The sequence below is a fragment of the Trichosurus vulpecula genome, chromosome 3 (genome assembly GCF_011100635.1).
Source record: "Trichosurus vulpecula isolate mTriVul1 chromosome 3, mTriVul1.pri, whole genome shotgun sequence".
Lineage (NCBI taxonomy): Eukaryota > Metazoa > Chordata > Mammalia > Diprotodontia > Phalangeridae > Trichosurus > Trichosurus vulpecula.
The window spans coordinates 62,243,647-62,271,068 of NC_050575.1; the positions used below are offsets into that span (position 1 = coordinate 62,243,647).

Sequence of the window (27,422 nt, forward strand, 5' to 3'; positions counted from 1 at the left end):
CATCAGAGGTATCAAACATATGACTTGCAGCTCTCCCAAGCAGGCCCCAAACCACACTAAAATGTAATTAGGAAATATTTAAAAAATAAATAAAGACAAAGTATGATATCAGTTCAGTCATTTTTCAGTTGTGTGACTATTTGGGGTTTTCTTGGCAAGGATAATGGAGTGGTTTGTCATTTCCTTCTCTGGTTCATTTAACAGGTGAGGAACTAAGGCAAACAGCGTTAAGTGACTTGTCCAGGGTCACACAGCTAGTAAGTATTTGAAGCCAGATTTGAGCTTATGAAAGTGAGGCTTCCTAATTCCAATCCCAGTGCTCTACCTACTTTGCCACCCAGCTACCCTCAATACAACATAGATAATGTTAATGTGTGGTTTTCTGAAACAATATGCAGCCTGCAGGTATCCTGATGTATGGTTTAGTGATCCCCATGTAAATCTGAATTTCATACAACTGCTTTACATACACTATGTGGTCCAGACCTGTAATTTATTTTAATTTTAATTTAATATCATATTTCCCCCAATTACATGTAAAAATAATCTTCAACATTCATTTTAAAAATTGAGTTCCAGTGCCCAAAGGGCTATAGAAATGTTCATACCCTTTGACCCAGCAATACCACTTCTAGGGTTGTATCCCAAAGAAATCACACAAGAGGGAAAGGGACCCATATGTACAAAAATATTTATAGCGGCTCTCTTTGTGGTGGCCAAGAATTGGAAATCAAAGGGATGCCCATCAATTGGGGAATGGCTAAACAAGCTGTGGTATATGAAGGTGATGGAATACTATTGTGCCATAAGAAATGGGGATGATGCAGACTTCGTAACAACCTGGAAAAACCTACACGACATAATGCTGAGTGAGCGGAGCAGAGCCAGGAGAACGTTGTGCACAGCCACAGATATATGGATTCCGTGAGGACCAACCCCGACATACTTCGCTCTTCTCAGCAACCTAAGGTGCAAGGACAACTCCAGGGGACTCACGATGGAGAATGCTATCTTCATCCAGAGAAAGAACTATGAAGTTTGAATACAGATTGAGGCGCACTACATGCTAGCTTTTTTTGCTTCTCTTTTGTTTTTGTTTTTGGTTTTTTTTTTGTCTTTTTTTTTGGTTTTTTTTTTGGTTCTGTTTCTTTTTTCTCATGATTCATTCCATTGGTCATAATTCTTCTCCACAACTTGACTAGTGTATAAATTAATTCAATGTGAAATTATACATGGTAGTTATATGAGATTACGTGCCATCTTGGGAAGGGAGAGGGGAGGGAGGGGAGAAAATGTGGAACTCAAAATTATGTAGAACCGTGTGTGGTAAACTAAAAATAAATAAATTAATTTAAAAAATTGAGTTCCAAATTCTCTCCTTCCCACCCTCCCCATTTCATTGAAAAGACAAACAACTTGACATAGGTTATACATGTGCAGTCATGCAAAACCTATTTCCATATTAGTCACGTGGTGAAAGAAAACTCAGAACAAAAGACAATAACAAGAACACTTAAAAAAGGTATGCTTTGATCTGTATTTAGATACTACAAGTTCTTTCTCTGGGAATGGATAACATTTTTCATGATAAATCTTTGGTGTTGTCTTGGATCCTTGTATTGCTGAGAATACCCAAATCATTTACAGTTGATCACCTTACAACATTGCTGTTGTGGTGTACAGTGCTCTCCTGGTTCTACTCATTTTACTTTGTATTAGTTCATATAAGTCCCTCCAGGTTTTTATGAGAGCATCTAGCTCATCATTTCTTATATCGTAGTAGTATTCCATCACAATCATATGCCATAAATTGTTCAACCATTCCCTAAAAGATTGGCACTTCCTCAGTTTCCAGTTCTTTGCCACCAGAAAAGAGCTGCTTTAAATATTTGGATATAGTTCCAAATTACTCAATGTGATGGTTGAATCGGTTTATAACTCTAGTGTCTCGATTTTCCCACATCTCCTCCAACATTTATCATTCTCCTTTTCTGTCCTATTAGATAATCTATAGGTGTGAGGTAATACCTCAGTATTTTTTTAATCTTCATTTCTCCAATCAATAGTGATTTACAGCAATTTTTCATATGGCTACAGATGGTTTTGATTACTTCCCCTGAAAACATAATTTTTGATCATTTGTCAGTTGGGCAATATCTTTTATTGTTATAGATTTGAGTCATTTCTCTATATATTTGAGAGATGAGACCTTTGTCAGAGAAACTTCCTTCAAAATTTTTTTCACACTTATGATTGCTAACTGTATTTACTTCCATCCCATTTCCCCCTATTTATTCTATTGTCTCTCCTTTTACCCTGTCTCTCCTCAAAAGTGTTTTGCTTTTGACTGTTACCTCACTCTGAATCTCAAGGATTGGCCAACAATAGGTCCCCACTCAAGCACCACTTAATGGTTGTTTTTTGGGCCCTCCTGGCTAAGAGTGATGTAAATAGTAATAGTTTCTCTTTTGGCCAGCAACCCAGAGGTACTTCCCCACCTACTTTGATTTTTTTGTTTTATTAAAAGGGCCATCCTTCCACTCACTTCTTAAAGAATGGCCTCTAGATGGGCTTCGCACTCAAAGTGAGAACCTGAAAAAAACTTAGTTTAAAAGGAGCAAGGTCTCCCACTGCATACTGGGCCTACTCCAGTTGTCCTGATCATTATCAGGCCACTATACCCAGGTAGCTCTAGAGTTGAAAGTGGGGCTGGTGATTTTGCACAGCCCTCCCTCTCTCAAATCAAAGCCAATTGCAAGTCATGTCATCATCTCCTTGCTGTTATGGTCCTCTTTGAGAACAAAGGACAAACCACAACCCTTGATCCACCCTCCTTTCTTTGAGCATTCCCCCTTCTCTTATCCTCTTCTCTTCCTACTTTCCTGCATGGTAAAATAGATTTCTATATCCAATTGTGTGTGTGTGTGTGTGTGTGTGTGTTATTCCCTCTTTGAGACAATTCCGATGAGAGTAAGCCTCAAGCATCCCCTGCCACCTCTTTCATCTTCCCCTCCACTGTAATAGCTCTTTCTTGCCCCTTTTATGGGAGATAATTTACCCCATTCTACTCTCCCTTTCCCTTTCTTTCAGTGCATTCCTCTTTCTCACCCCTCAATTTTATTTTTAAAGCTATCATGCAATCATATTCAACTCACACCTGTGCCTTCTGTCTATATATACTTCTAACTACCCTAGGAATGAGAAAATGCTTGCGAGTGACAAGTATCATCTTCCCATGTAGGAATGTAAACAATTTAACCTTACTAAGTCCCTTTTTATTTCACTTTTCTGTTTACCTTTTAATGCTTCTCTCAAGTCTTGTACTTGGAAGTCAAATTTTCTGTTGAGCTCTGGTCTTTTTGTCAGGAAGATTTCAAAGTCCTCTATTTTATTGAATATCCATTTTCCCCCAGAAGGATTATATTTAGTGTTGCTTGGGAGGGGATTCTTGGTTGTAATTCTAGCTCCTTTGCCCTCCATCATATCATATTCCAAGCTCTGTAATATTTCAATTTAGAAGCTGCTAAATCTTGTATTATCCTGACTGTGGCTTCATGATACTTGAATTGTTTCCTTCTGGCTGCTTGCAATATTTTCCCCTTAACTTTGGAGCTCTGGAATTTGGCTATAATCTTTTTGGGAGTTTTCACTTTGGGATCTCTTTCAGGAGATGACTGTGGGATTCTTTCAATTTCTATTTTGCCCTCTGGCTCTAGAATATCATGACAGTTTTCCTTAATAATTTCTTGAATATTTGATGTATGATTTTTTTTTGCAATCACAGCTTTCAGGTAGTCCAGTAATTTTTAAGTACTCTTTCCTGGGTCTGTTTTCCAGGTCAGTTGTTTTTCTAATATGATATTTCACATTGTCTTCAGTTTTTTTTTTTTATTCATTTGATTTTATTTTATTGTTTCCTGATGTCTCATAGAGTCATTAGCTTCCACTTGCTCAATTCTAATTTTTTAGGAATTATTTTTTTCTGTGAAATGTTGTATCTCTTTTACCATTTGGCTAATTCTGGTTTTTAAGGTGTTATTTTCTTCAGCATTTTTTCTTATGTCTCTTTTGTCAAGCTACTGACTCCTTTATTGATTTTCTTCTTGCATCACTCATTTCTCTTCTCAATATTTCCTGTACCTCTCTTACATTTTTTAAATCCTTTTTGAATTCCTCCATGGTTTAAGGCCAATTCATATTTTTCTTTGAGGTTCTGGATGTAGGAATTTTGACTCTGCTATCTTCTGAGTGTATGTTTTGATCTTCCTTGTCATCACAGTAATTTTCTATGGTCAGAAATTTTTCTGTTGTTTGCTTATTTTCCTAGCCAATTTCTTGAATTTTACTTCTTTGCTAAAGTGAAGTTCTGCTTCCAGGATGGAGGGTATACTGTCCGAAACTTCAGGGGTTTTTTACAGCTGTTTTCAGAGATACTTATAGGGACCTGTAAGCTTTCAGTTTTTCCAAGGTGTTGTGATCTAAGGAGAGGTGTGTTTACTACTCTTCTCACCCGTGCTCTGGTCTGTGAGTGACCGCACACTTTTTTCTGTCCTGGGACTGTGACAAGGGTCCCTGCTTCACTGCAGCCATAAGCTCCGATGTGCTAGTGCTCCTCCTCACCCTAGGACTGCTACCCAGTGCTGAGACCTGGATCTGAGTATGGACAAAGCAACAGAGTCCTGCCTCCAGTGCCTGCAAAGAGACCCCTGTAATCTATTTCTTTTTTTAATCATTACTTATTTATTTAATATTTTTAGTTTTCAGCATTCGTTTCCACAAGAGTTTGAATTACAAATTTTCTCCCCATTTCTACCCTCCATCCCACTCCAAGATGGCATATATTCTGATGACTCCATTCCCCGGTCAGTCCTCACTTCTGTCACTCCACTCCCCCCACCCAATCCCCTTTTCCTTTACTTTCTTGTAGGGCAAGATAGATTTCTATGTCCCATTGTCTGTGAATATCTGCTTTTAAAACTTTGAGTTCCAAATTCTCTCCCCTCTTCCCTCTCCACCCACCCTCCCTAAGAAGGCAAGCAAGTCAATGTAGGACACATGCGTATCATTATGCAAGACCCTTTCACAATACTCATGTTGTGAAAGACTAACTATATTTTGCTCCTTCCTATCCTATCCCCCTTTATTCAATTTTCTCCCTTGACCCTGCCCCTTTTCAAAAGTGTTTGCTTTTGATTACCTCCTCCCCCTGTCTGCCATAACTTCTATCGTGCCCCCTTTTTATTAATCAACTTCCTCCTTCTTTCCTGTGGGGTGAGATACCCAACTGAGTGTGTATGTTATTCCCTCCTCAAGTCAAATCTGATGAGAGCAAGATTCACTCATTCCCCCTCATCTGCCCCCTCTTCCCTTCCTACAGAACTCCTTTTTCTTGCCACTTTTATGCACCTCTCTCTCTCTCTCTCTCTCTCTCTCGATATATATATATATATATATATATATATATATATATATATATATATAGATAGATATAGATATAGATGTATATATATATATATATATGTATACACACACACACACACACACACACACACACACACACATATATATATATATATATATATATATATATATATATACACATATATATGTATATTCTCTTCAGCTACCCTAATACTGAGGTGTCATGAATTATACATATCATCTTTCCATGTAGGAATGTAAACAAAACAGTTCCACTTTTGTAAGTCCCTTATGATTTCTCTTTCTTATTTACCTTTTCATGCTTCTCTTGATTCTTGTGTTTGAAAGTCAAATTTTCTATTCAGTTCTTGTCTTTTCACTGAGAAAGCTTGAAAGTCCTCTATTTTATTGAAAATCCATATTGTGTCTTGGAGCATGATATTCAGTTTTGCAGGGTAGGTGATTCTTGGTTTTACCCTAGCTCCATTGACCTCCAGAATATCATATTCCAAGCCCTTCAATCCATTAATGTAGAAGCTGCTAGATCTTGTCTTGTCCTGATTGTGTTTCCATAGTACTCAAATGGTTTCTTTCTGGCGCCTTGCAGTATTTTCTCCTTGATCTGGGAACTCCAGAATTTGGTGACAATATTCCTAGGAGATTTCTTTTTGGGATCTATTTCAGGAGGTGATCTGTGGATTCTTTCAATTTCTATTTTACCCTCTGGCTCTAGAATATCAGGGCAGTTCTCCTTGATAATTTCTTGAAAGATGATATCTAGGCTCTTTTTTGATTATGGCTTTCAGGTAGTTCAATAATTTTTAAATTATCTCTCCTGGATCTATTTTCCAGGTTAGTGGCTTTTCTAATGAGATATTTCACATTACCGCCCCCCCCCCCATTTTGTCATTCCTTTGGTTCTGTTTTATAATATCTTGATTTCTCATAAAGTCACTAGCTTCCACTTGCTCCAATCTAATTTTTAAGGTAGTATTTTCTTCAGTGGTCTTTTGGACCTCCTTTTCCATTTGGCTAATTCTGCCTTTCAAGGCATTCTTCTCCTCATTGGCTTTTTGGAGCTCTTTTTCCATTCGTGTTAGTCTATTTTTTAAGGTGTTATTTTCTTCAGTATTTTTATGGGTCTCCTTCAGCAAGTCATTGACTCACTTTTCGTGGTTTTCTCACATCACTCTCCTTTCTCTTCCCATTTTTTCCTTTACTTCTCTTACTTGCTTTTCCAAATCCTTTTTGAACGCTTCCATGGCCTGAGACCAGTTCATGTTTTTCTTGGAGGCTTTTGATGTAGGCTCTTTGACTTTGTTTACCTCTTCTGTCTTTATGTTTTGGTCTTCTTTGTCTCCAGAGAAAGATTCCAATGTCTCAGTCTGAATCTGAGTCCGTTTTCACTGCCTGTTCATGTTTCCAGACAGCTACTTGACCCTTGAGCTTTTCATCGGGGTATGACTGCTTGTAGAGTAGAGAGTACTTTGTCCCAAGATTGGGCTGCCACACTTTTGTTTTCAGAGCTATTTGTATACAGCAAGCTCTGCCACACCAGCAGTTCTCCCTACCCCCCCATAAGAACTGCCAGCCCGGCTCTGCACTCCTGCTCTGATCCACTACTTAATTCCTGCCACCAGGTGGGCCTGGGGCCTGAAGCAACCACACCTGTAGCTCTGGAAGCATCTTCAGAGCTGCACCACCTCTGCCATCCCTGGGACGGTGGTCAAACGTGAACTCCTTTCACTCTGTTCCCGCAGTTTTTCCCACTAACCTTCTGTGTGGTCTTCGGTGTTTGTGGAGTGAGGAGTTTGGTAACTGCCACAGTTAACTGATTCAGGGCACTAGGGCTTGTTCCACCCAGCTCCTGGTCTGGTTGGTCCGAACAAGGCCCTTGCTGATCTCTGCTTTGCTCCACTCCCAGCACGGTGTGATAGACCTTACCCAGCAGCCATCCAGGCTGTCACGGGCTGGAGCCCTGCTTCCCCCTGCTATTTTGTGGGTTCTGCAGTTCTAGAATTTGTTTAGAGCCATTTTTATAGGTGTTTGGAGGGTCCTGGTGGAGAACTTTAGGCAAGTCCCTGCTTTCCAGCTGCCATCTTGCCTCTGCCCTCCTGTAATCCCTTTCTGACTCTTTGTTTGACCCCCTTACTGTCACCGGGCTGAGAGCTCTGGAAGCCCCCCCCCTGAAGCTGCTGATCCAGTCACTCCCAAGGCCTGCTCCTCATTTTCAGGGGCCTGGTCTTTGCTGGCATGGCCTCCACTGGACTGTGCTCCACTCTCACCCTGGTGCAACAGACATTTCCTGCCAAACTTTTAAGTTGCCTTGGGCTGGAAAATTGTTTCACCCAGTCCTTTTGTGTTTTCTCACTTCCGGATTTGGTTTAGGGAATTATTACAGGTCTTTGGAGGGCAGATCTGTGATTTCCATTATGTAGGGAACTCCCTGGTAGTGAAAGCCTCTCTACAAATGTAGGTCAGCAACTGTTCTTGCCATCTTAAAGAGTTGCCTGGGGACTCAGAGAGATTAAATTACTTGCCCACAGTTATACAGCCAGTAAGTATCAGAAACTGTATTTGAACTCATGTCTTCCTAACTTTGAGGCTTGTTCTTTATTATACCATACCGCTTCTCAGCAGCATGCCAGTTATTATTATCGGCAATGGTAAGGGCTGTAGAACAAATAGAAGTCTGGATGGAATCCCACAGTAGGGGAAGAAAATGTTAAATTCAACTTAATTCAACAAAAAATTATTGAGATTTTATTACATATTCAGAACTATATCAAAAGTGCTTAGAATATGGAAGATCCAACAGAAGTATGAAACTAACCTCTCAGCTAAAGAAACTTATAGTCTAACTCAAGAGGTTAAACGTACTCATGGAACTCTACAAAACATTAAGTAATTAAATACAGAGATGACTGATAGAGATAAACCTAAATGATTTCACAGGTGGAAGAGGAATTTGCTCAATTAATCAGAGAAACCTTAAATAGAATGTTAGCCTGATTTTGAAAGATAGGTGGGATTTGGATAGGTGAGAAGCACAGGGGAAAATAATAAAATTTACCTTACCATTAAAGCTAGAAAGAAGCACAGAGATTGTCTAGAGTGACCAACCTGCTCAATTTACAGATGAGAAAAACCAGGTTCAGAGAGAAAAAGTAATTTTTCAAAGATCACACAACTGGTTAGAGTCAGAATTTGGATTTGAACTCACATTTCCTTACTCTTTCTTCAATCTGCTATTCCCCAGCCTCTTTTTTTGGTCAGGTGGGAAGTGAGTTTCAGGGGATGAACTTCAAATGCTCTCATTACTTTGGTCACCTTAGAGCAGTGAAATAAACTGTCATTTTCATGTTAAACTCACTTTATTTTAAAAATGAGCTTTATTTAATGATCTTCAATCCAAGAGATTTTAAAATAACAACTAACAGCCTAATGAATCTATCAGTAATGGAGTTTTAGAAACCTGGCATTGTGCTTCAATAGCATCATCTTTAACATGGGGATGGAATAGAGATGTTAGAACTGAAAAAATAAGTCAACAAAATACATTAAGAAAAAATTAAATCGATGCAAGGCCTCAAGGGTGAACCTTGTATCCTTTGTGTTGTGAGGTGTGATTGTTTTGCTAGTACTGCTTAAGGCTTGCCCTGTACTGTATCCCATGTGTCCAGGATAATGGGGCTCCCTTAGTAACCCCTGGTTTTCTCTATGGCCATGAGACCTTAGAGGCAAATGACATCTTTTCTTTGTGTTATCCATTTAAGGGCCAGGTAGCTGAGAACAAGTTCATGGTGCTGATGGAACTTTCCCTGATTATCAGACAAAGAGATGGTGACCCTGCTGGGACCTTCCTGTGAATACAAACAGGAATTAGAGTCCAAGTACAAATAAGTCAATATCCAGAACCCTGCTGATGAGCCATGTAGCTCAAAAGGATTTGGTGAGAGGCGGACAGTGTTTGAAGCTCAGACTTCAGAAGGGCCATACTAGGCAAATAAAAAGCATCAACAGAGATAGTTACTTCCATTTGCTACTCTCACTTCATCTATAAGCATGTGTTTTTATGCTCAGTTGAGTGAGAATGACTCTATCATCCATTATTTTCCTAAGGCTCCACAGCTATGTTCCCCATGGCAATGACCTGCTTCACTTCATACCTAAAGGCCTTTTGCTATTCTAAGAGCTACTGGCTATCATCTACCACAAGGATGCATCCTAGAAGTGAGTGCAGAAAGCTGGATAGCTTCCAGGATGACAGTTAGTCTCAGGGTATCAGGTGAAAGGTATTTCCAACAGTCACTAACAAATGAAGTCCATGTGGCTGTAGTAGAGACATGTCCAAAAAGCAAAATCTCAGTTCATAAACCAATGATCAAATAGTCTACAAAGATCTGAGGCATAGGACATACAAGTTAAGCAGTCATAGGTAAAAATACAAGGAGATAAGGATATGAAAGTGTCTTCACTGAGCAGCTCGGGAGAAAGAGCTTAAGTGTAACATACCCTGCCCCATCTTTCCACAACAAAATTGTACAATGGTTCTATTATCAGCAGCAAGTATTGCAGTGGATTGGCAGCCTATATAAGATAAGTGGACTGGAGTGTGTTTGATATTTCAAGGTCCTGGAGACCAGAAGCAGAAAGTATTGAGGAGAGATTGAAGTGCAAGATGTTAGGAGATGGAAGAACTGGAATGTGGTCTGCTGATCTAGCCATGGGCTGGAGACTAACGTCTGGTCAAGGGCTATATCATGATGCACAAATTCTTCTCTCTGACCTCCAATATGTGTGGCACGAGCAAGCAGACACGAGTGTCATCAGCCAATGGGCCAAGGAGCTGAATAAATGACCCGCTGCAATTCCTTATGCCTTATCTCCCACTTGAGAGACCTCATGTGCACCTTGTTGGAAGGTTCAGCTGATTCCAGAGGGGTGACTTTTTCTTGTGAGAATATACTACAGGGACTGACACTGTATGTTTGGAGTGAGCTCCCTGATCTACCCTTTCACTGGAACTTCCAGTGTGCCTTGGCTAGCCCCTCCTTGGTTTCCCAGCAGCTCATACATCCCCTGATAGGCATGGGTCTGGTACTGCAGTGCCAGGTGAGAGAGCTGGCTACTTTATTTTGGCCAAAAGATGAAGAAATATCAGATGAATGGAGCCATATTGAGCCAAGATCAATTGAAGACAGAGATATTTGATGAGAATGCTTTACGGAAGCAGGTAATGACAGAGAATTTGCCAGAGGTATGCAATATTGAGAATGGAGGACTCTTTGCTTTTAAATTACAAAATCTCTATGTGGAAGTCACTAAGGAATAATTCCAAGCAGAATGAAAATGACAAGGTTCTGAGAGTCCCAGGCCTCTGACTGGACTTTTTCCAATGAAGCTGATGGTAGACTACTGAATCAGCCAGAGCAGCAAGCTTTCTCTGTCCCATTCAAGTCTGTGCTGGAGCCTTTGAATATGGAGACTTCAGTTCCAATGCAGAGACCTCAACTATCCAAAATCAAGAGAAAGAAACCAAAGGGACTCTTCAGCTGAACTGAACTCACCTCCCAGTGCTTCAGCTGGTGAGGAGGACTCTGGAGAGGAGATACAGTCAGTAGTGCCTTGAAAGGACCTCCTGTGGTGAAAGCTTAGACCTTGGATAAATTTAGGCAAGGCCTTGGGTTGGGGTCCAGCTGTAAGGTTTGTGTTAGCAGGCCATATAGATGACACTTTGGCAGAGAAAACTTCCATCTGAGTATACTCACCATCATGCTAGATTTTCTGAACTAAGAGCCTGAACCTGAGGAAATATTGAACCCTATTTCCCCACAGGATCCTCCTCTAGACTCTGTGTGTGTGTCTCTGTGTGTGCGTGTGTGTGTGTGTGTGTGTGTGTGTGTGTGTGTATTTGTGGTGGATTTACTGGAAACAAAACAACAAAAATAAAAACTTCTAAAATTCCTGTGCCATCTTAAGAGAGCATTATTCTACTGCTCTATTTATATCAAGCTTGCTGGCAAGTCCCTAATTCCTTTAGGGAGCTTGTAGTTACTTCCATGGTATGTGTGGAATAAAGAAAAAAAAACAGTAAAAAGTCTATTTTATCTCATTAGCAAATGATTTAACAAAATGATTAGACATAAAAATATATCTACTTCCTTGTTTCCTTCTATTTATCTTTTCAATTTTGCTATTATCATTTTAATGATAATAGTCAGGATGTGTACATACACATATAATTATTTCCACCCTTGGTATCACTTCTTATTTGTTATTTATTGTTACACAATAATATTCTATTATGTCCATATTTGACAATTTATTCAGCCATTCCAAGATCATTGGACATTGGGGTTGTTTCCATTTCTTTGTTATTATAAATAAAAGTGCTATGAATATTTTTGTACAGGTAGATTTATTTTCCATCCAACTCATCCTCAGGGTATAATTCTAATAATGGGTTTATTGGGTCAAAGGCTATGAACAAATTTGGAACTCTTATTTGATATTTTCATATTGCTTTCCAAAAAGACTGTACAAATTCACAACTCCACTGACACAGAATTAGTGTTTTTATCTCTTTACAGTTACCCCATCAGTCCAGTGTTTCCCTAAATTCCTGAGCTCTAATTTTGTGAGGCAATACCATTCACTTACAGGCATGGTTGAAAAATGGAATTGAGGTAGTAACCATCACATTCTGTCCCAAAGCAGCTCTAGTTCTGGGATGGGCTTGCCTCTATTAAAATGGGAAAAGTGGGTTGGTAAATGGTGAGGCTCATTTTCAATAAAGGAGATCTGTGATCACTCAGGAGCCTTCTTCATTATTTTCCACTGAAGCAGCCGAAGAGAGCACAGGTCTTGGCCAATTTGCAATCTTGTGTTTTCTAGTTCGTGTGCTGGCTGAAGAGCATCTCTCATGATTTGTATTCGAAATTGGAGATGGATTCTTTGGCTGAGAGTCACAAGTGGCACTGATTTTTTTTAGACAGCACATAGAACGGTGTTCTGTAATTCAGCCACCTATTTTAGCATTCATGCAGAATGCATTCACAGTTGTCATCTACCCCATCCACAGCATCTCAAAACCTCTTCAATATCACCTATATCTGAAACCTGACTGAATTAATTGGAAACAGGACTTGTCTAGAAATTTATTGCTTCTTAGTATCGTTGAATCTCAAAGTTGGAAGTGACCTCAGGGGTCATCAAGACCTCCTCCCCTGTCATCCCCCACAACACACCCTGAGCAGGATATTTTCTACATCTAAGATCAGCAGCCACCCAGTTTCTGTTTGAAGACAAGGAGTTCATTTCTTGGCTCTGCAATCAAAAATATCCCGCCTTCTAAGGATGGGTATCTCCAAAGGTTCTGTCCTGATCCCTTTTATCTTCTGTTGATAGACCTTCTCTTGGTCATCTCATCCAGTCCCATGGGGCCAAATGTCATCCCTCTGTAGAGGGCATCCATTCTCTCTCCCACCCTTACTCTCTTTGTGTCCTTCATCCATCTGGATAAGTATGCATATGTGTCTGTCTGTCTGTCTATCTCTCTATCTATCTATCTCTAGCACTAACTTGCTCCTAAATTCAAATTCTACATTATCAGAGCTTGCTGGAAATCTCTACACATATGCTCCATTGGCATCTCAAATTCAATATGCCCAGAAGAAAAGTTATTTTCTTCTTCCCTAAATTCACCCCTCCTCTAAATTTCCTGTAATACCAAGGCATTTCTCCCCAAGGGATTTTCCTGAAATTCAGCTCAGATTCAAGGTACATTCAAGATTCATAGCTTAACTCAAAACCATAACTCACAAGCCCAATCCTCCTCCTTGCCCCTTATTCCTGCTACAATATGCCATTAAAGGACATGTTTATCTAAAACCAAAGACATTTAATTAGACAATACAGAAAAATAAATTACAACAAAGATTCCTCACCTTCTATACATACAGGATCATATTCTCCCAAAGTTGCCCCACAACAAGTGGGAGAGAGGACACATGGAGGAAACATATGTGGTCTGGGAAAATGAATAATCAGGACCATTTTCAATCCTACAGTGGTGTCGCTGTTGAAGTCCTTCTCTGCTTCCAATGTTACTACTTACTATCCTATAAGAATTACAATGGTTTCTGGTGATGTCATTCAGGTGCAAACTGCTATTTAGATGGCAGCATGACGTAGCTCCGGAGTATCAAACTGAAATAAAATCGGTCCACTAAATCATATATAATGATCCCTGAAAGTACATATTAACTTAGAAAACTACATATTAATATTATGTATGGCCTATTTCAAGCAGCTAGATGGTGCAGTGGATAAAACACTGGACCAGGAATCAAGAAGATTTGAGTTCTAATTCAGCCTCAGAGACTTACTAGCTGTATGACCCTGGTCGACCTCACTTTCCCTGTTTGCCTTGGTTTCCTCACTTGTAAAATGAACTGCAGAAGGAAATGGCAAACCTTTAGTATCTTTGCCAAGGTGGCCAGGAGTCAGACACAACTGAACCACAACATGGTCCACTGTATTTTTATTTAATTTGTTACATATTTCTCAATTACATTTTAATCTGGTTCGGGCTAAATTCAGAGGTGTCGCAGCCTTATAGCACCTAGAACATTAAACTTGGAGTAGGGAAGGCCTGGCTTTTTAACTAACAGTGTGACCCTGAGCAAGACACTTCATATCTGTGGACCTCATTTTCCTCCTCTGTAAAATGAGAGTATTAGACCTGATGACCTTTGATCTACCTTCTGCTTCTAGATACATGATCTCATAATTTCCTGCGGAGCTGAGGTCCTGTGCTGAGCTGTGCTTTGCTGACCACCCGGGCTTCAGCTTTTATTTTGTCTCTCTCCTGATCCCACTCCCCCCATACACTTTTAGGATGTGGTGGAGGGAGTGTATTTAGCTCTTTTTGCTTATAGGCCCCAAAGCAATTTCACTTTTGTAATAGATCCTAGCTAGCAATATACTGACAGCTACCTAAAGGAATCCTTCACCATTTAAGCTGTCTTTTTAAAGCTCTTTTTAACTTGTTGCCACTGAGACACTCTCAATCCAAATTCTTACCAGAATTATAGTCCAAAAATTCCTTTCAAATTCTCTTGCACCTCTTGGTTGGGAGTCTTGGTCCCTAAAAATCATCCAGGGGCCCCATTTAGCAAAATTTCAAAGGAACTAGATGGAGTTCTGATGAACAGGTTTCTTTCAGCCTTGGATTCCTGCAAATTACCTCAAGATAAAGACTGAAAAGGGCTGGGTAGTGGAGCAGGCAATCTTGTCCCCTCTTTCTACCAGTGACCAACTTCTGTATTCCTCATCTCTGCTGAGAGGACTGCCATGTTTATAGAAATGACCGTTCTATCTACCTAAAACCATTAACAAGCATTATTTGTAATGGGGATAAGCTAGATGCATTCCCAATAAGATCAGGGGTGAATCAAGGATGTCCATTATCACCCTTACTATTCAATTTGGTACTAGAAACGTTAGCTGTAGCAATAAGAGAAGAAAAAGAAATTGAAGGAATTAGAATAGGAAAAGAAGAAACTAAATTATCACTTTTTGCAGATGATATGATGATTTATTTAGAGAATCCTAGAGAATCAAGTAAAAAACTACTTGAAATAATAAACAACTTTAGCAAAGTTGCAGGATATAAAATAAACCCACATAAATCCTCAGCATTCCTATACATTACTGACAAAGCCCAACAGCAAGAGATAGAAAGAGAAATTCCATTCAAAGTTACTGTAGACACTATAAAATATTTGGGAGTCTATTTGCCAAGACAAACCCAGGGCCTATATGAACATAACTATGAAACATTTTTCACGCGAACAAAGTCAGATCTCAATAAATGGAAAAATATCAGTTGCTCAAGGATTGGCCGAGCTAATATAATAAAAATGTCAATTTTACCTAAATTAATCTATATATTCAGTGCCATACCAATTGAACTACCAAAAAATTATTTTACTGAGCTGGACAAAATAATAACAAAATTCATCTGGAAAAACAAGAGGTCTAGAATATATAGGGTATTAATGAAAAGACATGCTAGAGAAGGTGGCCTAGCCATACCAGATATTAAACTGTACTACAGAGCAGCAGTCATCAAAACTACCCGGTACTGGCTAAGAAACAGAGGTGTGGATCAGTGGAATAGGATAGGAATACAAGATGGAGAAGTCAACAACTATAGCAATCTACTCTTTGATAAACCCAAAGAGGCCAGCCTCTGGTCTATTAATTCACTATTTCACAAAAACTGCTGGGAAAATTGGAAAATGGTAGGACAGAAACTGGTCATAGACCAATATCTTACACCATATACCAAAATAAAGTCAAAATGGGTTCATGATTTAGGAGTAAAGGCTGATACTATAAGTAATTTGGGAAAGCAAGGAATAGTTTACTTTTCAGATTTGTGGAAAAGTAAAGAATTGATGACTCAACAAGAGATAGACAGCATTACAAAATGCAAAATGGATAATTTTGATTATGTCAAATTGAAATGTTTTTGTACAAAAAAAGCCAATGCAACAAAAATTAGGAGGGAAGCAGAAAATTGGGAGAAAATCTTTACAACTAGTATCTCTGATAAAGGCCTCATTTCTAAAATATACAGGGAACTGAGCCAAATATATAGGAATACAAGCCATCCCCCAACTGAGAAATGGTCAAAGGATATGAACAGGCAGTTTTCAGAGGAAGAAATTAAAGCTATCTATAGGCATATGAAAAAAATGCTCTAAATCACTACTGATTAGAGAAATGCAAATCAAAACAACTCTTAGATACCACATCTCTCCTGTCAGATTGGCTAAAATAACAAAATAGGAAAATGATAAATGCTGGAAAGGATGTGGTAAAATTGGAACATTGTTACATTGCTGGTGGAGTTGTGAGCTGATCCAGCCATTTTGGAGAGCAATTTGGAACTATGCCCAAAGGGCTATAAAAATGTTCATACCCTTTGACCCAGCAATACCACTTCTAGGGTTGTATCCCAAAGAAATCACACAAGTGGGAAAGGACCCATATGTACAAGGATATTTATAGCGGCTCTTTTTGTGGTAGCCAAAATTGGAAATCAAAGGGATGCCCATCAATTGGGGAATGGCTGAACAAGCTGTGGTATATGAAGGTAATGGAATACTATTGTGCCATAAGAAATGGGGATGATGCAAACTTCATAACAACCTGGAAAAACCTACATGACATAATGCTGAGTGAGCGGAGCAGAGCCAGGAGAACACTGTACACAACCACAGATATATGGATTCCGTGAGGACCAACCCTGACAGACTTCGCTCTTCTCAGCAACACAAGGTGCAGGCACAACTCCAAAGGACTCACGATGGAGAATGCTATCTACATCCAGAGAAAGAACTATGAAGTTTGAATGCAGATTGAGACACACTTCATGCTCGCCTTTTTCTCTTCTCTTTTGTTTTTGTTTTTGGGTTATTTTTTTTTTTTGGTTCTGTTTCTTCTTTCTCATTATTCATTCCATTGGTTGTAATTCTTCTCCGCAACTTGACTAGTGTATAAATTAATTCAATGCGAAGTCATTCATGGTAGTTATATGAGATTCCATGCCATCTTGGGGAGGGAGGGTGGAGGGAGGGGAGAAAATCTGGAACTCAAAATTATGTAGAACCATCTGTTGTAAACTAAAAATGAAAAAAAAAATTAAAAAAAAGAAATGACAATTCCCTTTCCTTCAACCCCACAATCAATTGGTTGTTAAGTCTTATAGATTCAATTAGCACAACATCTATCTTATCTGTCCCTTTCTTGACTCCATCACTTTTTACATGAAATATTGTAGTAGCCTTCTAATTGGTTGTTCTGCTTCTTATCTCTTCTATTTCTAACCCATTCACCTACATAGCCAACAGAGTGATCTTCCCAAAGCACAAAGGGTCATGTCACTCCTCTGCTCAAAACTTTTCACTGGCTCCCTATAGCTTCTGGGATAAATATAAATTCAGCTTGACATTTAAAAATCCTCTGAAACATAGCCACAATCTATCGTTTCAGACTTACTTCATATTAATTGCCTTCATGCACTCTATTTTCTAACAAAACTTAATTACTCAATCTTCCCCAGCCTGACATTCAATTTCATTGTTGTTCAGTCATTTCCAATTCTTTGTGAATCCATTTGGGGTTTTCTTGGCAAAGATACATGTGCGATTTGCCACTTTTTTCTCCAGCTCATTTTATAGATGAGGAAACTGAGGCAGGCAGAGGTTAAGTGCCTTGCCTAGGGTCACATAACTAGTAAACGTCTGAGGCTGGATTTGAACTTAAGTCTCCCTTACACCAGGCCCACCATTCTATCTACTGCACCACCTAACTCCCCATGGCATTTCACATCCCATTGTAATATCATAGCACAAAGTACTCCTTGTACCTAATCTACACTTTTTCCTTCTTATCTCTCAGAATCCTTCTCTTCATGCAAGGTTCAGTTCAGATGCCACTTCCCATGGGAAGCTTTTTCTGACCCCCGCATTGGTCACTGTTCTTCCTCTACCCCCTCAAATTACCTTTACTTACTTATTTCTGCACAATTTATATTTACCAGGAGAATGTAAGCTTTTTGAGATCAGGAATTATTTCATTTTTTGTGTTCGTATGTAAAGCTCTTATCAGAGTACTCTGAATGCAATAGGTGTTTGACAAATATTTATTTGTCATTGTTGCTGTTTATACTTACCTGCTGTTTGGATTCTGGCAAGCAGGTTTATCTCTGTGAGTTTCAGTTTCCTTATATTTAAAATGACTTGATTAGCTTTTATCACCTCTAATGTCTCTTCCAGCTCTAAAACCAATGAGTTGTAAAGCAGTCCATTTTCCTTTTAGATAACAATAATTGTGAGTTTTTCCTTGCAATCAGGTAAATCTGCTTCTTGGCTTCTACAGTCTGGTCCCATTATGTCCCTCTGTAACGAAGGAGAACAGGTCAGCTCTCTCTTCTACCAGACAGCAAATCAGACATGTTAAGACAACTATTTTATCCTTCTTTAAGTCTCCTCTGTTCTAGACATCCCTCATTGCTTTAATAGAACTGAGTCAAATTTATAAGAATACATGTCATTCCCCAATTGATAAATGGTTAAAAGATATGAAGAGGCACTTTTCAGAGGAAGAAATTAGAGCTGTCTGTAGTCATATGAAAAGATGCTCTAAATCACTATTGATCAGAGAACTGCAAATCTAAATGACTCTGAGATACCACATCCCACCTATCAGATTGGCTAACATAACAAAACAAGAAAATGGTAAATGTTGGAGAAGATGTGGGAAAATTGGAACACTAATGCATTGTTGGTAGAGTTGTGAATTGATCCAACCATTCTGGAGAGCAATTTGGAACTATGCCCAAAGGCTATAAATTTGTGCATACCCTTTGACCCAGCAATACCATTTCAAGGACTATATCCCAAAGAGATCATAAAAACAGGAAAAGGACCCACATGTACAAAAATATTTATAGTAGCTCTTTTTGTGGTGGCAGAGAATTAGAAATTGAAGGGAAGTCCATCAATTGGGGAATGGCTAAACAAGTTGTGGTATATGATTGTGATTAAATACTGTTGTGCTATAAGAAATGATGAGCAGGCAGACTTCAGAAAAACCTGGAAAGACTTAGATGAACTGATGCTGAGTGAGGGGAGCAGAACCAGAACATTGTACACAGTAACAGCCACATTGTGTGATAACTGACCTTGACAGACTTAGCCCTTCTCAGAAATGAGAGGATCTAAGACAACTCCAAAAGAATAATGATGGAAAATGCTGTCGACATTCAGAGAAAGAACTTTGGAGTCTGAATAAAGATGGAAGCATACTATTTCTTCTTCTTTTCTTCTATTGTTTTGTTTTGTTTCTTCTTTCTCGATGTTCCTCCCGTTAGCTCTAACTCTTCTTTACATCACGAGTAATGTGAAAATTGTGTTTGTCCTTTGTTTTCGAAGAGGACCATGACATCAGGGAAATGACAACATGACTTGCAGTTGACTTTGATTTGAGTGAAGGAGGGCTGTGCAAGGTCACCAGGCCCACTTTCTCCTCCAGAGCCATCTGGATCTAGTGACCTGATATTCATCAGGATGATTGGATTTGACCCAGGATGCAATGGGAGACCCTGTCCCTTTCAGGCTCAGGCCTTTTCATGTACTGACTTAGAGTGAGGTAATGCCCATTCAGTGAACAGACCTCTTTAAGAAGTGAGTTGAGGGATGGCCCTTTTAAACAGAAGCAGAGATTAAAAAAATCAGGCTGGGAGAAGAAGACCCTCAGGGTTGCTGTTCCAAAGAGAAACAGTAAACATTGACATTCACTCTAAGCTAGGAAGGCCCAAAATGCAGTCATTAAGTGGAGCTTGGGCAGGGACCTATTCATGAGCTTCCAGCGAACTGGGTTTAAGGTTTTGTGGAAGGAAGGAAGAAAGGGAGAAAGGGAGAAAGAAAGAAAGAAAGAAAGAAAGAAAGAGATCTAGCCCTAAATTAGATTGCATGCCATCTTGAGGAGGGGGGAGGAGAGGGTAAGGGAGAATATTCAAAACTCAAAATCTTATGGAAGTGAATGTTAAAACTGAAAATAAATAAATTATTGAAAATAAATAAATAAATTTCTAATTCTTCAAGAATCAAAGGATAAGATGTTCTAGTGCAAAGTGTTGTTTTTGGAGTCATGAGACCTGGATTCATATTCTTTGCCATTTAATAGCTGCATGGCCTTGAACAAGTCATCCTCCCTCTTTGTGCCTCAGTTTTCTTATTTATAAAATGAGGAGGTTGGAATAGATGATCTCTAATGCTCTTTTGACCCTTAGATCTACCATCCCAAGATATATATTATCAACCTTTGCAACTCCCTCATTTTGCAGGGGAGAAAACTGTGGCTCAACACAGACACAGACACACACACACACACACACACACACACAGACACAAACACACACACACCCCTCTGTATCATTCTGTGTGTGTATGTATGTGACAGGTGGAATTACACACAAAGAATGGCATGATTATAAATAAGTTTCCAAAACTGATTATGATTTGCTTTTTCTTTATAGATTGAACGTTCCTGGAGTTCGCCTTTTCCATGGCAGTCTTCAGCCGTCATTCAGGGAAGACATAGATCAATCAATCAAAAAATATTTATTACTACTACTAGCAGTAACAATAAATAGCTCACATTTATGCATGATCTTGGAATTTTAGTGCTAGAAGGGATGTCAGGAGTCATTTAGTCCAACCTCTACTTGGAGCATAAATCCTCCAAGCACTTTACAGTGGCAAAGCATTACATAGGGGAGGCAAGACCTGGCAGGCAAGTGGGAGACAAAGGTTCTAATCTTGAGACTCTTCTACTATCTCACTGCATGACTCTGAAGTAAGTAACTTTCTAACTCTGGGCATTTTTCTCATCTACAAAATGAGATTGAACTCTAATTTCTCATGATTCTGATGTTGTTTCATAGATAAATAATAGCTGGATAGCATTTATGTAGCACTTTAAGGTTTGAAAAGTGCTGTAAATTTTTTTTTTCATTTGAGAGCAACATAGATAAAGCATTTGCTAAGCTACATAGCTTAGTGGATAGAGTGCTAGGCCCAGAGTCAAGAAGGCTTGTCCTCCTGAGATCAAATCTAGCCACAGATATTTATAGCTATATGACCCTGGGCAAGTCATTTAACTCTGTTTGCCTTAGTTCTTCATCTGTAAAATGAACTGGAATAGGAAATGGTAAACCCCACCAATATCTTTTTTTTGAGTATACAGTATTCTGTTTTATTTTATTATTTTTATTGATTCATTTTATTTTACATTACAAATATTTATCAATTACCCTTTATCAACAAGACCCATAACAAACTGAAACAACTAAGTAAAACTCACAACGCAATTACCTATTTGAAAGTGCATGCAAAATCCTATATCTATAGCACATCCTCAACTCTTTTATTTATTTTTAATTAGCAGAAATCTATCTTCTGTTCCATCTCCACACCCACTGGAAAAAAGAGAAAAGAAAAATAAATTATTGGTAACCAAAATACAAGGCCAAACAAAATAAGTTCTCTCACTGACTACATTATGTCTAATCGTGTTCCTTAAACGTATTCCTTCTTTCTTAGGTGACAGGTAGTATGTTTCATTCTTTCTCCTCTGGAATCATGTATGGTTATTGTATTGATCCTAGTTCCTACAGTGTTCAAAACTGTTTGTTTTACATTGTTGTTGCTATTGTATAAATTGATCTCTTGGCTCTGTCCATTTCATTTTTTATCAGTTTACAAAAGCCCTCATAGGGGGCAGAGCCAAGATGGTGGCTGGAAAGCAGGAACTTGCTTAAGCTCTCCCCCAGGACCCTCCAAACACCTGGAAAAATGGCTCTGAACAAATTCTAGAGATGCAGAACCCACGAAATATCAGAGGCAAGTGTGGCTCCAGCCGAGGAAAGACTGGATGGTCAGTAGGAAGGGTCTATTGCATGGAGTTGAGAGCAGAATGGAGCACAGCCCAGCATGGGCCACACCAGGACCAACCAGACCAGGAGCCAGACAGAACAGATGGTAGGGCCCTGAATCACTGAGCTGTTGCAGTTCCCAGACTTCTCAACCCACAAACACCGAAGACAAAAGAGCAGGTTAGTGGAAAAACTATTGGAACAGAGTGAAAGGAGTGCATGGTCCCTGCAAGCCCTGGGGGTGGCAGAAGTGGTGCAGTGCTGTGGCTGCTTTCAGAGCTCCAGCTGCAGTTGTTCTGGCCTCAGGCCCACCCGGTGGGAGGAATTAAGTGGCAGATCAGAGCGGGAGTGCAGAGCCTGCTTGGATCTGGGTTGCTGTCCTGGTTGGCGGTTCTTGGGGGAGGAGGAGTGGTGGTGTGGCAGAACTGGCTGTATAGAAACAGCTCTGAAAACAACAGTGTAGCTGCCCAAGCTTGGGACAAAGTACTCTCTACTCTATAAGCAGTCATACCCCGACAAAAAGCTCAAGGATCAAGTAGCTGACTGGGAACATGAACAAGCAGTGAAAATGGACTCAGATTCAGACTGAGACATTGGAATCTTTCTCTGGAGACAAAGAAGACCAAAACATAAAGGCAGAAGAGGTCAACAAAGTCAAAGAGCCTATATCAAAAGCCTCCAAGAAAAACATGAATTGGTCTCAGGCCATGGAAGAGCTCACAAAAGATTTGAAAAAGCAAGTAAGAGAAGTAGAGGAAAAACTGGGAAGTGAAATGAGAGTGATGCAAGAAAATCATGAAAAACAAGTCAATGCCTCATTGAAGGAGAACCCAAAAAATACTGAAGAAAAAACACCTTAAAAATAGAGTAACTCAAATGGCAAAATAGCTCCAAAAAGCCAATGAGGAGAAGAATGCAGAATTAACCAAATGGAAAAGGAGGTCCAAAAGACCACTGAAGAAAATACTGCCTTAAAAATTAGATTGGAGCAAGTGGAAGCTAGTGACTTTATGAGAAATCAAGATATTATAAAACAGAACCAAAGGAATGAAAACTGGAAGACAATGTGAAATATCTCATTGGAAAAACCACTGACCTGGAAAATAGATCCAGGAGACACAATTAAAAATTATTGGACTACCTGAAAGCCATGATCAAAAAAACAGCCGAGATATCATCTTTCAAGAAATTTTCAAGGAAAACTGCCCTGATATTCTAGAAGCAGAGGGTAAAATAGAAATTGAAAGAATCCACCAATCACCCTGTGAAAAAGATCCCAAAAAGTAAACTCCTAGGAATATTGTCGCCAAATTCCAGAGCTCCCAGATCAAGGGAGCCAGAAAGAAACAATTTGAGTATTGTGGAAACAGAATCAGGATAACACAAGATCTAGCAGCCTCTACATTGAGGGTTCAAAGGGTCTGGAATATGATATTCTGGAGATCAAATGAGTTAGGATTAAAACCAAGAATCACCTACCCAGCAAAACTGAGTATAATGCTCCAAGGCAAAATATGGAATTTCAATAAAATAGAGGACTTTCAAGCTTTCTCAGTGAAAAGACCAGAGCTGAATAGAAAATTTGACTTTCAAACACAATATTCAAAAGAAGCATGAAAAGGTAAACAAGGAAGAAAAAACATAAGGGACTTAGTAAAGTTGAACTGTTTTTTTAACATTCCTACATGGAAAGATGATGTGTGTAATTCATGAGACCTTTCTCAGTATTAGGGTAGTTGAAGGGAATACACACACACACACACACACACACACACACACACACACACACGCGCGCGCGCGCGCGCGCGCACACACACACACACACACACACAGAGGGCACAGCATGAGTTGAATATGAAGGGATGATATCTAAAACAATTAAATAAACTTAAGGGATGAGAGAGGAATATATTGAGAGAAGGAGAAATGGAGAGATAGAACAGGGTAAATTATCTCACATAAAAGTGGTAAGGAAAAGCAGTTCATTGGAAGGGAAGAGGGGGCAGGTAAGGGGGAATGAGTGAATCTTGCTCTCATCAGATTTGACTTGAGGAGGGAATACCATATACACTCAACTGGGTATCTTACCCGACAGGAAAGTAGGGGGAAGAAGTAAAAAAGTGGGGATGGTAGAAGGGATGGCAACTGGGGGAAGAAGTGATCAAAAGCAAACACTTTTGAAAAGGGACAGGGTCAAGGGTGAAAATTAAATAAAGGGAGACAGGATAGAGGAATGTATAGTTAGTCTTCTACAACATGACTATTTATGGGAGTGTTTTGCATAATGATACATGTGTGGCCTATGTTGAATTGCTTGCCTTCTTAGGGAGAGTGGGTGTGGAGGGAAGAGGGTAAAGAATTTGGAACTCAAAGTTTTAAAAGCAGATGCTCAAAAAAAAGGTTGTTTTTGCATTCAACCAGGAAATAAGATAAACAGGCAATGGGGCATAGAAATCTATCTTGCCCTACAAGAAAGTAGGGGGAAAAGGGATAGGGGGAGTGGGGTGACAGAAGGGAGGGCTTACTGGGGAATGGGGCAATCAGAATATATGCCATCTTAGAGTGAGGGGGAGGGTAGAAATGGGGAGAAAAATTGTAACTCAAAATCTTGTGGAAATCAATGCTGAAAACTAAAACATATTAAATAATGTAGTATGGAATTTAAAAAAAAGCCCTCATAATTGTTCAGTCTTATAACATTGATGGTATATAGATTGTTCTATGGGTTCTGCTTATGGTATTTTTCACTGGCTTATTTAAGTCTTTCCATATCTTTTTAAATAACTTATTTTCTAATTTATTATAACATAATAATATATATCACATTCATCTACTTCAGTTTCTTCAGCTGTCTCTCAATTGATAGATAACATCTTAATTGCCAAGGTTTGGTTTGGTTATTTTGGCCACTAATAAAGGAGTTGCCAAATATTGTATGACTATTTCCTAAATATTTTTGCACGTGAAAGGACCTTTTCCTCTTTCTTGATCTCTTTGGCCTATGTTCCTAGCAGTGGCACAGCTGGATCAAAAAGCATGAAGTAGTTATTCAATTTTTAAAATATAATTGTAAATCACTTTCTGGAATGGTTACATACATTCACAGACATGTCCACCAATAGTACATCCATCTGCCTATTTTTCCATAACACCTCCCCTTACAGCATTTATCCTTTATCCAGTATTGTGTGCGGCAATATCTTTACCAAGAAAACACCAAAAGGGGTCATAAAGAGTCAGATACAACTCAACAACAAATGACGTCTACGGTCCTTTTCAATACAAAGAGTCCATGTTTCTAGTATCTCTTCCTGCACTGACCTCAGTAACATTCATTGCTATATTTGACACTTATAAAACCACATGTAAGAGTGTTTGATATCTTCTCCAGTGTATGTGTCTAGACTGTAAGCCCATTGAGGGCAAATACCATATCATATCATTCTTCAATCTCCCTTGTATCCAGAATGGTGCCTTCTACATTGTAGGTGCTCAGTAGTGCAGCATGGTATCATGGAACTACCACTGGGCATCTATCCTAAATTTCTTTTTTCATTAAATGACAAATGTACCTATTTTGCCCTGTGTGTGACTCTTGGAAATCATACTAGAACATAGTGTGACTCAAGTAGCAGCATTCCCTCAGACATACTCTCCCTCAGGAGCATCTATGGGCCATCACTTGCCAGTGATATGACTTTGGTCATGTCATTTCAGCACTCTAGTAAAATGGGGGAGAATGTCTCCCTGCCCCCTACTTTATGGGAATTTTTTGTGAGGATTAATTGATTTTATACACATATACATATGTATCTTTTGTAGGATGATGACATGATACATAGAAAATGCTTTTGTTTCATTTCTTCTTGACTCCTCTCTTCTCCATCTCTACACCAGCTGCCTTACCCCCACCTATGTGGCCTTCTCTCCTCTTACTCACTTTCTTTTCTGGCACCCCTTTAGATTTTCCTCTTCGTCTATTAGAACATAAGATCCTTTACAGCAGGGACTGTCTTGTTTTCTTGTTTTGATATCCCTAGCTCTTAGCATAGTGCTAGGCATGTAACAAGTGTGATTTTCAGTTCTTTCAATTGTGTCCAACTCTTCATGACTCCATTTGGGGTTTTCTTGGCAAAGATGTTAGAGTGGTTTGCCATTTCCTTCTCCAATTCATTTTACAGATGAAGAACTGAGGTAAACAGAGTTGAGTGACTTGCCCAGGGTCACACAGCTGATAAGTGTCTGAGGCCAGATTTGAATTTGGGAAGATGAGTCTTCCTGATTCCAAGTCCAACACTCAATCCACTATGCTATCTAGCTTAGCAAATGCTTTACTTATGTTGCTCTCCAATAAGAAAACATATCTACAACACTCCACATACCTTAGAATGTTATATAAATGCTAGCTAGATATTTTTCATCTATGAAAGAACATTAAAATCATGATAAATTGGAGGCCACTCTCCCTTTATGATGATGAGAAAAATGCCCAGAGATAGAAAGTTACTTATTTCAGAGTCACACAGTGAGATTCCTTACTCCAGGCCTAAAACTATCCACTGTAGCACCTAGTTTTTAGATGTCATGGGATTATAGACTTGAGAGCAGGAAGGGGCCTTAGAGATAACCTGGTCCATCCTTATCATTTTATGTTTCAGAGTTCCAGTCATAGCTTGACCACTAACTATCCATGTGGCCTAGGGTAAACAATTTAAGCACTCTCAGCTACAATTTAGTAGTAATTGCAAAGCTATGACTGGAGTTAAGAATAAATCTCATTAGCCTTAGCTGGCTGAAGAGATAATAGCAGGGAGCTCAAATGTCTAGAAGGACTCTGTCCAGGTGGAGAAGGGTCAGAGAGGTGAAATGTAGGAGGTAACATGCAATAATGGAAAGAACACTGTATTTGTATGTACAGCTACCAAAGTGTTATTGAAGAATCAGTCTGACCATGTCACCTACTCTCAAGAAACTCCACTGGCTCCCTGTTACCTCTAGGAACAAATAAAATCTCCTTTGTTTAACACTGAAAGTTCCTCACGACCTGGTTCAAACCTACATTTCCAGCTTTATTATTCATTAGACCCCTCTGCATACTCTGTGGTCCAGTCGAATAGGCCTTCCTTATCTTTCTCGTATAAACACTTTTCTTTGGCTGTGTTCTGTGTTTAGAATGTGCTGCTTCCACATTCCCCACTTCTTGGGATCCTTAGATTCTTCCCAAACCTTAGATATTTTCTTCAGAAGGCCTTCTTTGGTCCCCAAGATTCTAGTACCTTCTCCACCAAAGTTATGATGCATGTATTTTGGCAGCCAGGTGGTGCAGTGGATAGGGTGCTGGGCCTGAAGTCAGAAATACCTGAATCTAGCCTCAGACACTTACTAACTGTGTGACATTGGTGTAACAACCATGCTACTTGCTGCTACTGTGGCTGTGTAAGGCTAATAACACCAGCACACAGGAGGGCTGTTAGGACAGATTCTTTGA

At 39.3% G+C, this 27,422-nt stretch overlaps 1 pseudogene; it reads left to right on the forward strand.

Annotated features, from left to right (window-relative positions):
• Nucleotides 1-10,102: 10,102 nt before the first annotated feature.
• On the forward strand, nucleotides 10,103-10,980 carry LOC118842075 (annotated as a pseudogene).
• The last annotated feature ends 16,442 nt before the right edge of the window (nucleotides 10,981-27,422 follow it).